The sequence below is a fragment of the Narcine bancroftii genome, chromosome 6 (assembly GCF_036971445.1).
Source record: "Narcine bancroftii isolate sNarBan1 chromosome 6, sNarBan1.hap1, whole genome shotgun sequence".
Classification (NCBI taxonomy): Eukaryota; Metazoa; Chordata; class Chondrichthyes; order Torpediniformes; family Narcinidae; genus Narcine; species Narcine bancroftii.
The window spans coordinates 251,086,824-251,100,035 of record NC_091474.1 but is presented as its reverse complement, the minus strand read 5'-3'; the positions used below and the strand labels follow the sequence as shown (position 1 = coordinate 251,100,035).

General features: G+C 40.6%; 1 long non-coding RNA gene across 2 annotated transcripts; it reads right to left on the bottom strand.

Moving 5' to 3' along the window:
• Nucleotides 1-5,897: 5,897 nt before the first annotated feature.
• Nucleotides 5,898-11,132, bottom strand: LOC138735577 (uncharacterized). Of its 2 annotated transcripts, XR_011339787.1 has the most exons (3): nucleotides 10,345-11,132; nucleotides 9,129-9,218; nucleotides 5,898-7,928 (listed from the first exon to the last, which is right to left on the bottom strand). It is a non-coding gene; the product is annotated as an uncharacterized lncRNA (long non-coding RNA). The 2 variants fall into 2 exon arrangements; XR_011339786.1 differs by lacking the exon at nucleotides 10,345-11,132 and having other exon boundaries at nucleotides 9,129-9,446.
• Nucleotides 11,133-13,212: the final 2,080 nt, after the last annotated feature.

The window sequence follows — 13,212 nt, the reverse complement described above, 5'->3', positions numbered from 1 at the left end:
CTTTCCTGCTCACGGTGTCGAAGGCTTTGGTGAGGTCAACAAAGGTGATGTAGAGTCCTTTGTTTTTTTCTCTGCACTTTTCTTGGAGCTGTCTGAGGGCAAAGACCATGTCAGTAGTTCCTCTGTTTGCGCGAAAGCCGCACTGTGATTCTGGGAGAATATTCTCGGCGACACTAGGTATTATTCTATTTAGTAGAATCCTAGCGAAGATTTTGCCTGCAATGGAGAGCAACGTGATTCCCCTGTAGTTTGAGCAGTCTGATTTCTCGCCTTTGTTTTTGTACAGGGTGATGATGGTGGGGATATAGATATAGATATAGATTCCACAAAATTACTGCAAAACCCATGAATAGAATTTGAGACCAACCTCTCACTCGTGGCTGAAGCTTCAGAAGATGCAGCAACAAAGAGAAAAGGAGCCGTGGGAGGAGTAGCTAAGAATGGAGGAAATTGACTAAAAAAGCTGCTAATGAGGCCAAGTCACAGGCACGAGAAAACTCAGTGGTATTTGGCACTCAAAGTAAATTATTGAAACCATCAAGCTTTGATAAAGGACTTCAGAGAAAGGAAATATTGAATATCATAGCTGAGCCAGAGGTAGAACAAAACGAATCGCTTTGTCAAGGACTAAGCAGATTAAGACTCAGTGCTGAGCCAGTGCTACAGCCACAATACAGACTTGGTCCTGTACCAGGCAGAGGAGGGGTTGATGAGATGTGCAAGATACTGAATTAACCGGGTTGATGCAAGGAACCAGAGATCAAACCCCAATGATGGCTGCATTGGACAAAGATGGGAGCCAAATGCCATCTTTTACAGTCATACCAGGCACTCCTGGCAAGGATCAGAAATTCTGATGGACAAAGTAATGTTCGCCTAGGCATGACAGGATGAATTGGGTGCATCGTTAACTCAATTACAGACTCTCTCTTCTCTGCCCAAGTTAAATATTTCAGTTTTTGATGATGACCCACTTCAATTCCAAACATTTATGAAAAGCTTTGAACACAGTATTGAAATTAAGAGCCAAAGTTCAGAGGATTGTCTATATTATTTGTAGCAGTTCACAAGTATACAACCACAATATCTTGTAGAGTTGCCAGTATATGACTCTAAACAAAGGATTCAAAAAGGTTTAAGTGGTTACTAGAGAAGCGTTTTGGTGACAAGTATAGAATTTCTAAAGCTGATATAAAGGAAGTTCTTTCATGGTCATTAATAAGATCAGAGATCACAAATGGTTTCCAAACATCATGATAGAGATTGACCATCTTCAAGAGCTTGACATACCTCAGAATATAGTAAACATTGTAGATAAATCACCCAACTGGATGAGAGAATTATGTTGAATAGCAAAGAAGACACCATGTGACAACTACTTTTCAGGATTTGGTGGAGTTCATTGATGGACAAGTGGATGTTGTCACAGATCCAGTGTATGGAATTAAAAGTACTCAAACAGTGAGTAAAGGAATTGAGATCCAAATCATATTCTCAACCAACATTGAAGAAAAATACTAAAAACATCAAAAGGCTGGAGGAACTCAGCTGGTTTATTCAGCATCTAGGATCTTTTTGAAAAAAGATATATTGCCGACATTTTTGGGTCTCAGCCCTTCTTTAAGGAAAAATCAGACAAGGCAGAAGCAGGATATAACAGAAAGTTTCAGACCAAACAATGGGGGAGGAACAAAAGGTGTTAATTGGATGTGATAAGGGTCTAAGTGGAATTTATCATGTCTGTGCAAAGTGAGACAGGCAGGGGTGGTGGGGGGGGGGGGGTGGGGAAAGATTTATTTAATGAAAGCCAGAGAAGTTGATATTAATGCCATTCAGTGGGAGGCTGCCCAGTCGGAAGATGAGGTGTTGTTCCTCCAATTTATGGGTGGTCTCAGTCTGGCAGTACATGAGACCATGGACAGACATGATGGCAGGGGAATGGGATGGAGAATTGAAATGGGTGGTAACTAGGAGATCCACATTATTGAGGTAGACAGAGCAGAGGTGCTCAACAAAGTGATCACCCAGTCTGCGAGTAGTCTCTCCAATATAGAGGAGACCACAGTGGGAGCACCAGATGCAGTAAATGATCCCTGCAGATTCTCAAGTGAAATGTTGCTTCATTTGGAAGGACTGTTTAGGACCCCAAGAGGTAGTGAGGAGGGAGGTGTGGGCACAAATGGAGCATCTCTTGCAGTGACAGGGGTAGGTCCCAAGGGGATGATTGGTGGGAAGGAAGGAGGGAGCGGTCCCTGCGCAAGGCAGAGAGGGGAATATATGTTTAGTGATGAGATCATGTAGCAGGTGGCCAAAATGGCGGAGAAAGATGTATTGGATGTGGAGGCTGGTGGGGTGGTAAATGAGGATAAGGAATCTTATCCTTGTTGCGCATAGGGGTGGAGGGGACCAGGGTAGATGTGCAGGTAATGGAGGATGTGCAGGTGAGTGAGGAGTTGATGGTGGTAGAGAGAAAGCCACGTTGTTTGGAGGAGGTAATCTCTGATGATCTGGCTTGGAAGTCCTCATCCTGAGTACAGATGCAATGGAGACAGAGGAATTTAGAGAATGGAATGGAATCCTTACAAGGGGACAGGGTGGGAAGAGGTGTAGTCGAGGTAGCTGCAGGAGATGGTGGGTTTATAGAAGATGTCTGTCGAGAGTTTATCTTCTGAGATGGAGACAGAGAGATTGAGTAAAGGGAGGGGGTTGCTAGAGATCGACCAAGTGAATTTGAGGTCGGGGTGGAAGTTGGCAGCAAAGTGGATGAAGTCAACAAGCTCATTGTGGGTACATGAAGCAGCACCAAAGTAGTCATCGATGTAGCAGAGGAAGAGTTGAGGAGCCTTGCCTGTGTTGGGTTGTAGCATGGAATGCTCCACCTAACCAACAAAATGACAGGCATAGCTGGGGCCCATGCAGGTACCCATGGCTACCCCTTTAACCTGGAGAAAGGGGGAACAAGTCAAAGGAGAAATTATTGAGGGTGAGGACAAGTTCTTCCAGCCAGAGGAGGGTGGTGGTGGAGGGAGACTGGTTGGGTCTTTTGTCCAGAAAGAAACAAAGGGCTTTGAGGCCTTTAGTATGGGGAAGTTGTTGAATCGATGGAGGGCAGTGAAGTGTCACAGATGTAGGTGGGGAGGGACTAGATCAGGTGGGACAACACAGTCAAGGTTAAGTGGAGACCAATTCAGTGGGGCAGGAGAATGTGGACATGATGGGCCTGCCAAGATAATGTGGTTTGTGGATCTTGGATAGGAGTAGAAACGGGCCGGACAGGATTGGGAAACAATGAGGTTGGAGGCTGTGCCAGAGAGGTGACCGGAAGTGATGTGCTCAGCGATGGTGCGCGATACAGTGGTTTGATGAGTTTTGGAGGTGTCTGAGATTGTAGTCATGCTTTGCCCAGATAGAGTTCCGTGACCAGACCACAACAGCACCACCCTTGTCTGCAGGCTTGATGGTGATGTTTGGATTGTTGCCGAGAGAGTGAAGGGCCAGGGATGAGACTGGAATGAGTGAGGGGAGTAATGGTTGATACTGTTGATGTTCCGGTAGCAGTTGGAAATATAAAGGTCTGGAGTAGGTACAAGACTGGAACAAGGTGTCCAAAAGGAGGAAGATGCTTTAAAGTGGGAGACGGGATCTGTTGTGGGGGGGGGGTGGAGGATCGTGGTTGTGGAACTGGGCCTGGAGACGGAGCCGACAGAAGAAAAGTTCAACATCATGGCATGTGCGGAACTCGTTAAGGTGTGGGTGAAGGGGGATGAAGGTGAGGCCTCTACTAAGGACAGAGCGTTCAGTGTCCAAGAAGGGAAAGTCAGAGAGGATGGTGAGAACCAGTCAGGGGATAGGGAGAGGTTCAGTGGGGTTGAGGGTATCAAGGAGGAGGATGTGATGGATCAGGAGGTGGAAGGTAGAAGGGTCCATGGGAGGATGGGGAGAATTGGGAAAGTCAGTGGGTGGAGTGAGAGAGGCCCATGCACTCCCAGAGCTAGGGTAGGAGTTTGTGACGGAGGTTTGGTCTTGTAGTTCACAGGGACACTTCTCTGACAATGTTGGATGAGGAAATGTTTGTTATTTAATGATAAACACAATTTGGAAAAGTGTGCTCGGACAGAAAAGAAAACGCATAATAAAAATATCGCTTTTTTGAAGGAAAATGGAATATGTTTTGGCTGTCTATGCAAAGAACACACCAGCAAAACTGGCAAAGAGCAACTCAGCTATGACATATGTAATCAAAGGCTTTCTAAGATACTATATTATCTTGAGGAAAAGAACTGAAAAGGAACAAACATTGATGAAAGAAGCAGAATAGGTCTGAAACTTCAATATTGTCCAGTGGTCTTACTGGGGACAATGCAGATAGATGCAAACTTTCAATTGTGCCTGTACAAGTCAGGGCAAATATTGGAAAGCAGTGGTACGTACACATGCGTTTCTTGACCCAGGAGGCACTGCATCATTTTGTACTGTACGGCTTATGAATAAGCTAATCTTTAAGGGTAAAAGACAAAAAAATGATTGAAAACCAAGGGACGAAACAAGGGTAGTTGAAACTAACATGGTTTCAGGGTTAGAGGTTACTGGAATACACAGTGACAATTTTTGTGATCTTCCAGATATACACACTCAGACTATGCCTGTGCATAGAAGAAACATCCCACATCAAAATTATATGGATTAGTGGTAACATTTGAGAAAGGTTTATATAAAGGAAAATAGCTCTGAGATAGAGATGCACCAAAGGCTCTTGAACCGATAGAAGTAATACGAAGTGTGAGACATGGACCTTACATTACTAGAACTATGCTTGATGGGCAATCAATGGACCATTAGAAAGAAAGAATAATGTTGCTCAGAAGCAGTCAACAAGTGTCAATATATCTGTTGTAAACTCAACGAACTATTGAAACAACCGTTCAAGACAAACTTCCTTGAACAACTTGATAACAATCAAAAACCTCCAGATACACCAGAAAACAAGATTAACGGAATCTTGTAGCATGTTTTAAAACGAGTGAGCAGAGAAAATTGAGCTGATGGTATAAAGGAGCATTTCCTTGACAATACGGTGCAACTGCTTTCGGAGTACAAAATGTTGAGAAAGGATTGAGAAATGTTGGATATTCCAGAAAACAGTGACCAAGAATTTTAACTTGGTACTTGAAAACAAAACTGAATCTGATGATTCTGAAGGTAATCAAGAGAGATCAGAGAGCAGTTGTCCAGAATAGAGAATTAATTGTAAATAGAATTCGTAAAACCAAGTGGTAGAAATGAATAACTGCTAAAGAAATGAATGTAGTTATTGAAGAAAGGGATTTAGCCATATCAAGATGAATACAGTTTAAAAAGGAGATTAATTTTTTGAAAGAAAGTAAATCATTGTTTAATGACATAAGGCAACTAACTAGGGAAAACAATCAAAGTACATATTTGAAGACACACGAAGATGCAGAAAGAAAGGAATATTACATTCTTGAAGACTCAGTTATTAAATGCAGAGAGAGAATCTAATAAAAAACTTCAAGATAAATTGTCAGAAAATGAGATTGAATTGGAAGTTGTATTATTGGATCCAGAATTACAAGAAAAGACAATAAAAGCCAGAGTGGCTGTTGATGAACTTGAGGAACCAAAGTTGTTTGAGTCCTACCGTTTCTGTTACCAACTGCAGAAGAGAAAGAGTAAGACCCTTCTTGTGCCCTCAAGAAAATGAATACCTTGGAAACTAAAAATGGCTTTATGAACAGACCAATTACCAAAGTCTGTCTTTTACAGGAAGCAGGAAGCTTTAATTATTGTCTTTCACTTTCTTTTGAAAATTTATGTGATGTATTACTATTGTTACAAGATCAAACCAGCAATCACAAAGAAGCCATATCACACAGGGGTAAAGATTAACAATTACTTTATTTACAAAAATTCACCTTCAAACTTTAATTCAAAATCCCCCTTTTATAACAATGCCCAATGGTTACTATGCAAATTTCTATAACAGTGTAAAACTAATAAATTCCCCAACCTAAATATAACATATATTTCCAACCAGCCCACAGAAAAGCTTAAACACAAAACATTCACAAAACTTCGATCTCAACTGAACCAAAGACCATAAACAAAATTCAGTTTGTTTGGTAAACTGAAGCCAAAAGATCTTTGAAAGAGCACAAAATTCTTGTGTTGCTGCAGAGAGAGGAACAACTGGCTTGGTCCGGATCCTCCTGGCTGTCTTCGGAATGTTCATCCCTTTTTGAAATTCCAACATTCTAAACTGTCTTCCAGACAATGACTCGTTTTGGACCTCCTACTCCACAGCATCCCCAGTAGTGGTTTATTGTCCAAGTACAGAAATTTCTGGATCATTTTCAGCACATGCCCAGTCTGTCTCCCACTCTCTCAGCAATTCACCTTCACCTTCGCTCTCTAAGGCAAACTGTCACTTTTCAACACAAAACCACACAACACATAGGCCAATAAACAACACAGAACTCTGTAACACTATGTTTGATTTTCTTTGTAGTGGTAATTATTATTTTTAGATATAATAATTAGGGGCCAGTATTGTAAGGGTTACAATGACTTAAAATGATTTCCAAACACATATTCACAAGGAACTAGCAGCTAGCATATTGTTTATGAATTCTTTAAGTGTCTCCAAGGTAACAGTGGTTGGCCAAAATCTTTTTCTGTGTGTTCAATATAAACAAGGTTAGTTTGAATTTGCTTTTGTGCTGTGTAGGACTAGAGTAAGATGAAGACGGTTCAGATAATTTCTTTAAACATGTAATTTTGAAAGTATTAACATTTTTTGGTCTGTTTATTGACTGTTTTAAATATAGTTTACTGTTGTGGGAGAGGCCATGCTAATGAGCCGAGCAGAAGTGTTTTGAAAGTCCTCAAAAAGTATTAAAAAGACAATTTCAAAGCTCAAAAACCATAATTTTATCATCAAAAATGGATAAAACAAGTTATAAATGACCGAGGCAACCAAAAACAAAAACTGAAGAAGTAACAGCTCAGCCAGGAACAGCAAGTGGAAGCCTGATGAGAAATGACTCATCAGGGGCCTTGGGACAGGATAAAGTCAGCAGAGCTGGGGAATCAGACAAAGATATAGGCTCCATTCTCAACATGATGGAAACTTTAAACAGTTGTTTTACGAGTGTGAATCAACGATGAGAGATGCATCAGCGAAGAACACGGAAATTGTTGTTGTTCGTCCTTTGTAATCGAAGATGACCATGACTTCAAAGTCAAATTGGAGATTGGTGGTTGTGGGTCTGGAGGTGACTTGTGAGGCCAAAATGGGCCTTGAAGGCTCGCCCAAAACGGGCCTTGAAGGCTCGCCCACGTGGGACACAAGTAGGTGGGTGCTGTTGTGGCAGTGGAGGTTGCTTGGGCCTTGTGCACAGCATGCTCTCGTTATACCTCAAAGATGCGCCTGACCTCAGCTGCACGGGCTCCTGTGGTGATCTTGCTGCACTAAGCTGGACGGTCGAGGGCAAGGGTCTCCCACGCGTTGATGTTGACACCCAGGCCTTTGAGGGATGCTTTGAGGCAGTCTTTGTAGCATTTCTTCTGCCCCCCCCCCCCAACTAAACGCTTGCCCTGACACAGTTCTCTGTACAGTAGCTGCTTTGGCAATCAGCTGTCTGGCATTCTGACCACATGTCCACATGGCTTGGGCTTTCACCAGGAAGGTGTAGACGCTGCAGAGCCCAGCTTGTTCCAGGATTTCCATGTTGGGGACTTTGTCCTGCCATCTGATGTGGAGGAGTCTGCAGAGACAGCTCTGGTGAAAGTGGTTGAGCTGTTTGGCATGTCTGCTGTAGACAGTCCAGGTCTCGCTGGTGTAAAGGAGGGAAATTAAAGAAGTTGTGGAAGACTTAAATGAACGAATGGACAAAAACAGGCTGAAGGCACTGGAAGACAAAGCAAAAATATGGGACACAGTAAAAAAAAGGACTGATGGACAAGATCAACCATATGGAAAATTTTGGCAGATGTAACAATGTAAGAATCATTGGACTGAGATAAGGAATTGAGGGGAAATACCTGGTGAGTTTCTTTGAAACATGGATCCCACAATGCTGGGACAAAATAAGTTAAATCCAAAACTGCAAATTGAAAGAGCTCATTGGACCCTCAGACCCAGAAGAACCAGAGACCACGACCAGTCCTGGTAAGACTTTTAAGTTACTGGGAGAGATGTGATCTTAGGAGCAGCTTATGAATTTTCAACTAATAATAATGGCTCATTGGTGGTGGACAATGAAAAAGTCATGTTTTTTCCAGGACTCCCTAAATGCAGAAAAAGCATTCAACCATTTAGAATAGCCTTTTTTATTTAAAACACTGGAAAAATTTGGTATAGACAGAACATCTATAAACTGGATAAAAACTTTATATCATAAACCACAAGCTAAAATAAAAACAAATAATCAATGGCAGCGGTGTTCCCCTTGAGTAGATTCAGTAGTCAGGGATGCCCCCTGTCCCCAGCGCTTTTTATTTTAGTGATTGAACCACTGGGGGAGATAATAAGAAGGGATCCAGGTATAAAGGACTTCAAAGTCGGGCAAGAAGGTCACAAAATTGGTCTATTCGCCAGTGATGTGCTATTGTACCTATCAAAACTGGCTAAATCTTTGGAAAAATTACAAGTAACACAAGAAAAATATGGAAGAATATCAGGCTACAAAATAAATATAGACAAAATGGAAATGCCATTAACAAATTTTGAATATGAAAGATACCAAAAAGTAAGTAAATTTAAATGAAAATATCTTGGAATAGCAACTGGCAATTGTAGAGCACGTTGAAAGAACCAAAGACTTGTTGATCCAAACCAAGGCTTTTATTAACTAAAAGACTGGAGCATATCACAAGTAGGTCAACCAGTCCAGAATGACCTGGTCTGGCTAGGAGCAATCCTTTAAGACCTGCCAGTAGGTGTGGCTACACTCTCAGCCAATCACAGTCATCCTACACTACAATCTGTACATGTACACATTGGCGATAGAATCTGTACTATCACAGCAATAACTTGCAAAATCTGTACAAACTAAATTATGTTCCTCTTTTTGGAAAGATAGGAGACCTACATAAATGCAGAAACTTACCGATTACTTTGGTGGGAAGGGTCAACTGCGTCAAAATGAAAGTGATGCCAAGACTGCAATACCTTTTTCAATCGCTGCCTATTCCATTACCTAAAAACATTTTAAAGATATTAAACAACCATATTAGACAATTCCTATGGAATAATAAGGTACCAAGAATTGCGCTAGAAAAAACTGACACATGACTACGGGCTGGAAGGACTTAGACTTCCAGATTTCAAAAAATATAACCTAACTGCACATGGTAGGTTTCTCGCAGTCTTCTTCACTGAAGACAGTCTCTCCCTCCCCCCCTCCCGTCTTAGGTTCATATGGGGATGTACTCAATGGAGGAGAGGGAAGCAATGGACTTTATCTATAAATGGAATTGCAAATAACTAAAAAAGATGGTTAGCCTCATTCTAAGACACATGATTAGAACGTGGCAAGAAATTAATGAATGTATAGGAAAAAAAGTAGGGATATCAATAAAAACACCACTGTGTAAAAATGTGTTATTGCCTATGAACTTGGGCAATCGAATATTAAATTCGTGGTATGACAAAGGTTTAAGATATATTAAGGACTGTTACACAGAAGGAACTCATGTCTTTTGACCAATTAAAACACAAATATGGAGTGGCCAATGGGACCCTCTTCTGTTTTCTCCAGCTTAGATCATTCTTAAGAGAAAGATGGGGACCAACATTGAACCACATGAAATTAGTGAAACTAAATGAACAGTTTAGATGGGGAATACATCGAAATTTATAACAAAAATGTATTCTGCTCTCCAGAGCGAAAGTGCAAAACCAGGGTTGCAGAGGTCAAGGGAAAGACGGGTGTTGGACTTGGGTGTGGAGCTTTCAGAAAGAAGCTGGTTAGATTGGTGTAAGGACAGCACAACATCAATTATAAATGCAAGATATGGACTGGTTCAGTATAATTTTTTACATCAGTTATATCTTACCCACAAAAAGCTGAAATTTCAGGGATGTGTTTCAGATATAGGACTGAGAAAGGAACTTTTCTACATGCCACATGGTTGTGCATGTAAGTGAGGCCATTTTGGCAAGAAATCACAGAAAAATTAACAAGGATAACAGGAGTGACCTTCACGGCTGACTCGGAGCTGTATTTATTAGGTAATTTCATGGAAATAAGCACAAATTGACCAAATATCAAATCTCAATGATAAAAATAGCAATGATGGTAGCAAAAAATGTATCACAATCACTTGGAAATCCAACTCCCTTCTACTTCTTCTCTTTGGCTTGGCTTCACGGACGAAGATTTATGGAGGGGGTAAAAAGTCCACGTCAGCTGCAGGCTCGTTTGTGGCTGACAAGTCCGATGCGGGACAGGCAGACACGGTTGCAGCGGCTGCAGGGGAAAATTGGTTGGTTGGGGTTGGGTGTTGGGTTTTTCCTCCTTTGCCTTTTGTCAGTGAGGTGGGCTCGATGGACTGCAGAAATGAACAGCTGTAAACCTATGGGGGGAAAAATCACATACAACTTAAAAGAATGCGGGAGTCACGTGATGGAGTAGTGGCCGGTCGGGGAACTCCAGCACTCTCCAGAAAAGTTAAAAAAAGATAGAGAAAAAACAAAGGCACAAACTTAAAAACCAAAACAAAGTGAAAGTAAAAGTGTGAAGAAAATGGCAGCGAAGAAAGAAAAACCAAAAACAACGGGAAGAAAAGAAGAAGGAAAGACGTTGGAAGAAGAAGGTGAAGGCCTTACCTGTCCGCAGAGGCCCGCCGCGGAGAGAGAAGCCCGCTCCCTCAGGTCAGTGGAAGTCCTGGGCTCGGGACTACAAAAATGGCTCGCAGAGCCGAGTAAAAGTGCGCAACCGCGCATGAAAAAAAACACACTGACGGGAGGGGGGAACAGCTGCGGAGTCGTTCTCCACAGCTGAGAGAGACACCTGCAGCACAGCAGCAGGTGCAGAACACAGACAATAACGACAACAAGAAAGAAGAGGGTAAAAAGAAAACAAGGAAACAACAGATGGTTAATCCAGAGGAAGAAGAAGAAGAACGGAAAGAAGTGGAAGAAGAAGAGAAAAGCAAGACTATGGATGTATCTTTTTTTAAAGAATATATGGAATCAGTGAAAGAATGGCAATTAAAAGAATTTGATGAGATAAAAAGAAGAATTAAGAATGCAGAAGAAAGAATGAATAAAATGGAAGTGGCCATATCAGAATTGGCAAAGAGAGTGGAAAATATGGAAAAACGAGAAACATTTGTAGATATGGAAGTAAAAGACTTAAAAGAGAAATTAGAAGAATCTAATAAAAAAGCTAAAGAGGCACAGGAGCTGTTAGCTCAGAAGATAGATATAATAGAAAACTATAATAGAAGAAATAATATAAAGATAGTGGGCCTTAAGGAAGATGAAAAAGGCAAGAATATGAGAGAATTTATGAAAGATTGGATCCCCGGGGTTTTGGGAAGACCAGAATTACAGGAAGAAATGGAAATAGAGAGGGCACATAGAACTTTAGCCCCGAAACCACAACCGCAGCAAAAACCAAGATCCATTTTAGTAAAATTCTTAAGATATACAACAAGACAAAATATATTGGAGAAAGCAATGAAGAAAGTAAGAGAGGACAAAAAGCCACTGGAATATAAAGGTCAAAAATTTTTTTTCTATCCAGACATAAGTTTTGAACTCCTGAAGAAGAGGAAGGAGTTCAATGCAGCGAAAACGATCTTATGCAAAAAAGGATATAAATTTATGTTAAGGTACCCAGCGGTACTTAAAATAATTATTCCAGGGCAACAAAACAGACTATTCTCGGATCCAGAGGAAGCAAGGAAATTTGCAGAACAACCACAAAACAAGCAGAGAGATGAAGACATGTAATAAGAGTAAAAATGACAATGATCTATATGCATGTGTGTAAAGGGGTATATGTGTGTATATATATAGTGTGCATACATGAATGTATTCGTATTTAGAGGAAAATATATAGAGTATAGACAAGAATTAATAAGGGAGGGAAATGGAATAGAGGAAATAAGGAGGGAATTAAAAGAGTGACCTTTGTTACATATGAAAATTGAAATCTTTTCTGGGGGAGCTGGGTGGGGAGGAGTTACGGTCACTGCAAAATCAGCTGACGTTTGCAAGTGAATTCGCAAATCCAAATGGAGAGGGGAGATGTGGTTGTCCGACAAGGGATAAAGGACAACTCAGGAGGGGGAGGGGAGATTGGGGTTAAGGAAGTTTTAAATAGGAGAATAGGGAAAATGTTTGATGTTTTAGAAATGTTGTCTTATAAAGTGTTCAAAACAAGAAAGCAGAAATAGATAAGAAGGAAAGGTAATGATGGAGAAACGGAAAGGGAAGATAAACAAAGTATAAAATGGCTACGCTGAACTATATGACTTTAAATATTAACGGAATACATAACCAAATTAAAAGGAAGAAACTGCTAAATTTACTGAAAAAAGAAAAAATTGATATAGCATTTGTGCAAGAAACACATTTAACTGAATTGGAGCACAAGAAATTAAAGAGAGATTGGGTAGGACACGTAACAGCAGCGTCGTATAATTCAAAAGCAAGAGGAGTAGCTATATTAATTAGTAAAAATGTGCCAATTAAAATAGAAGAGGAAATAATAGATCCAGCAGGGAGATATGTAATGATAAAATGTCAGATATATTCGGAGTTTTGGAATTTACTCAATGTATATTCACCTAACGAAGAAGATCAAAAGTTTATGCAAGATATTTTTTTGAAGATAGCAGATACGCAAGGGAACATATTAATAGGAGGGGATTTCAACCTGAATTTGGATTCAAATATGGACAAAACTGGGAAAAAAATTAACAGAAAGAACAAAGTAACCAAATTTATAATTAAGTCGATGGAAGAAATGCAACTTTTGGATATATGGAGGAAGCAACACCCAAAGGAAAAGGAATATTCATATTACTCGGCTAGACATAAAACATACTCAAGAATAGACCTATTTTTGTTATCAGCTCGTATGCAAGATAGAGTAAGAAAAACAGAATATAAAGCTAGAATATTATCGGACCATTCACCCTTAATATTGACAGTAAAGTTAGAGGACATCCCTCCAAGAA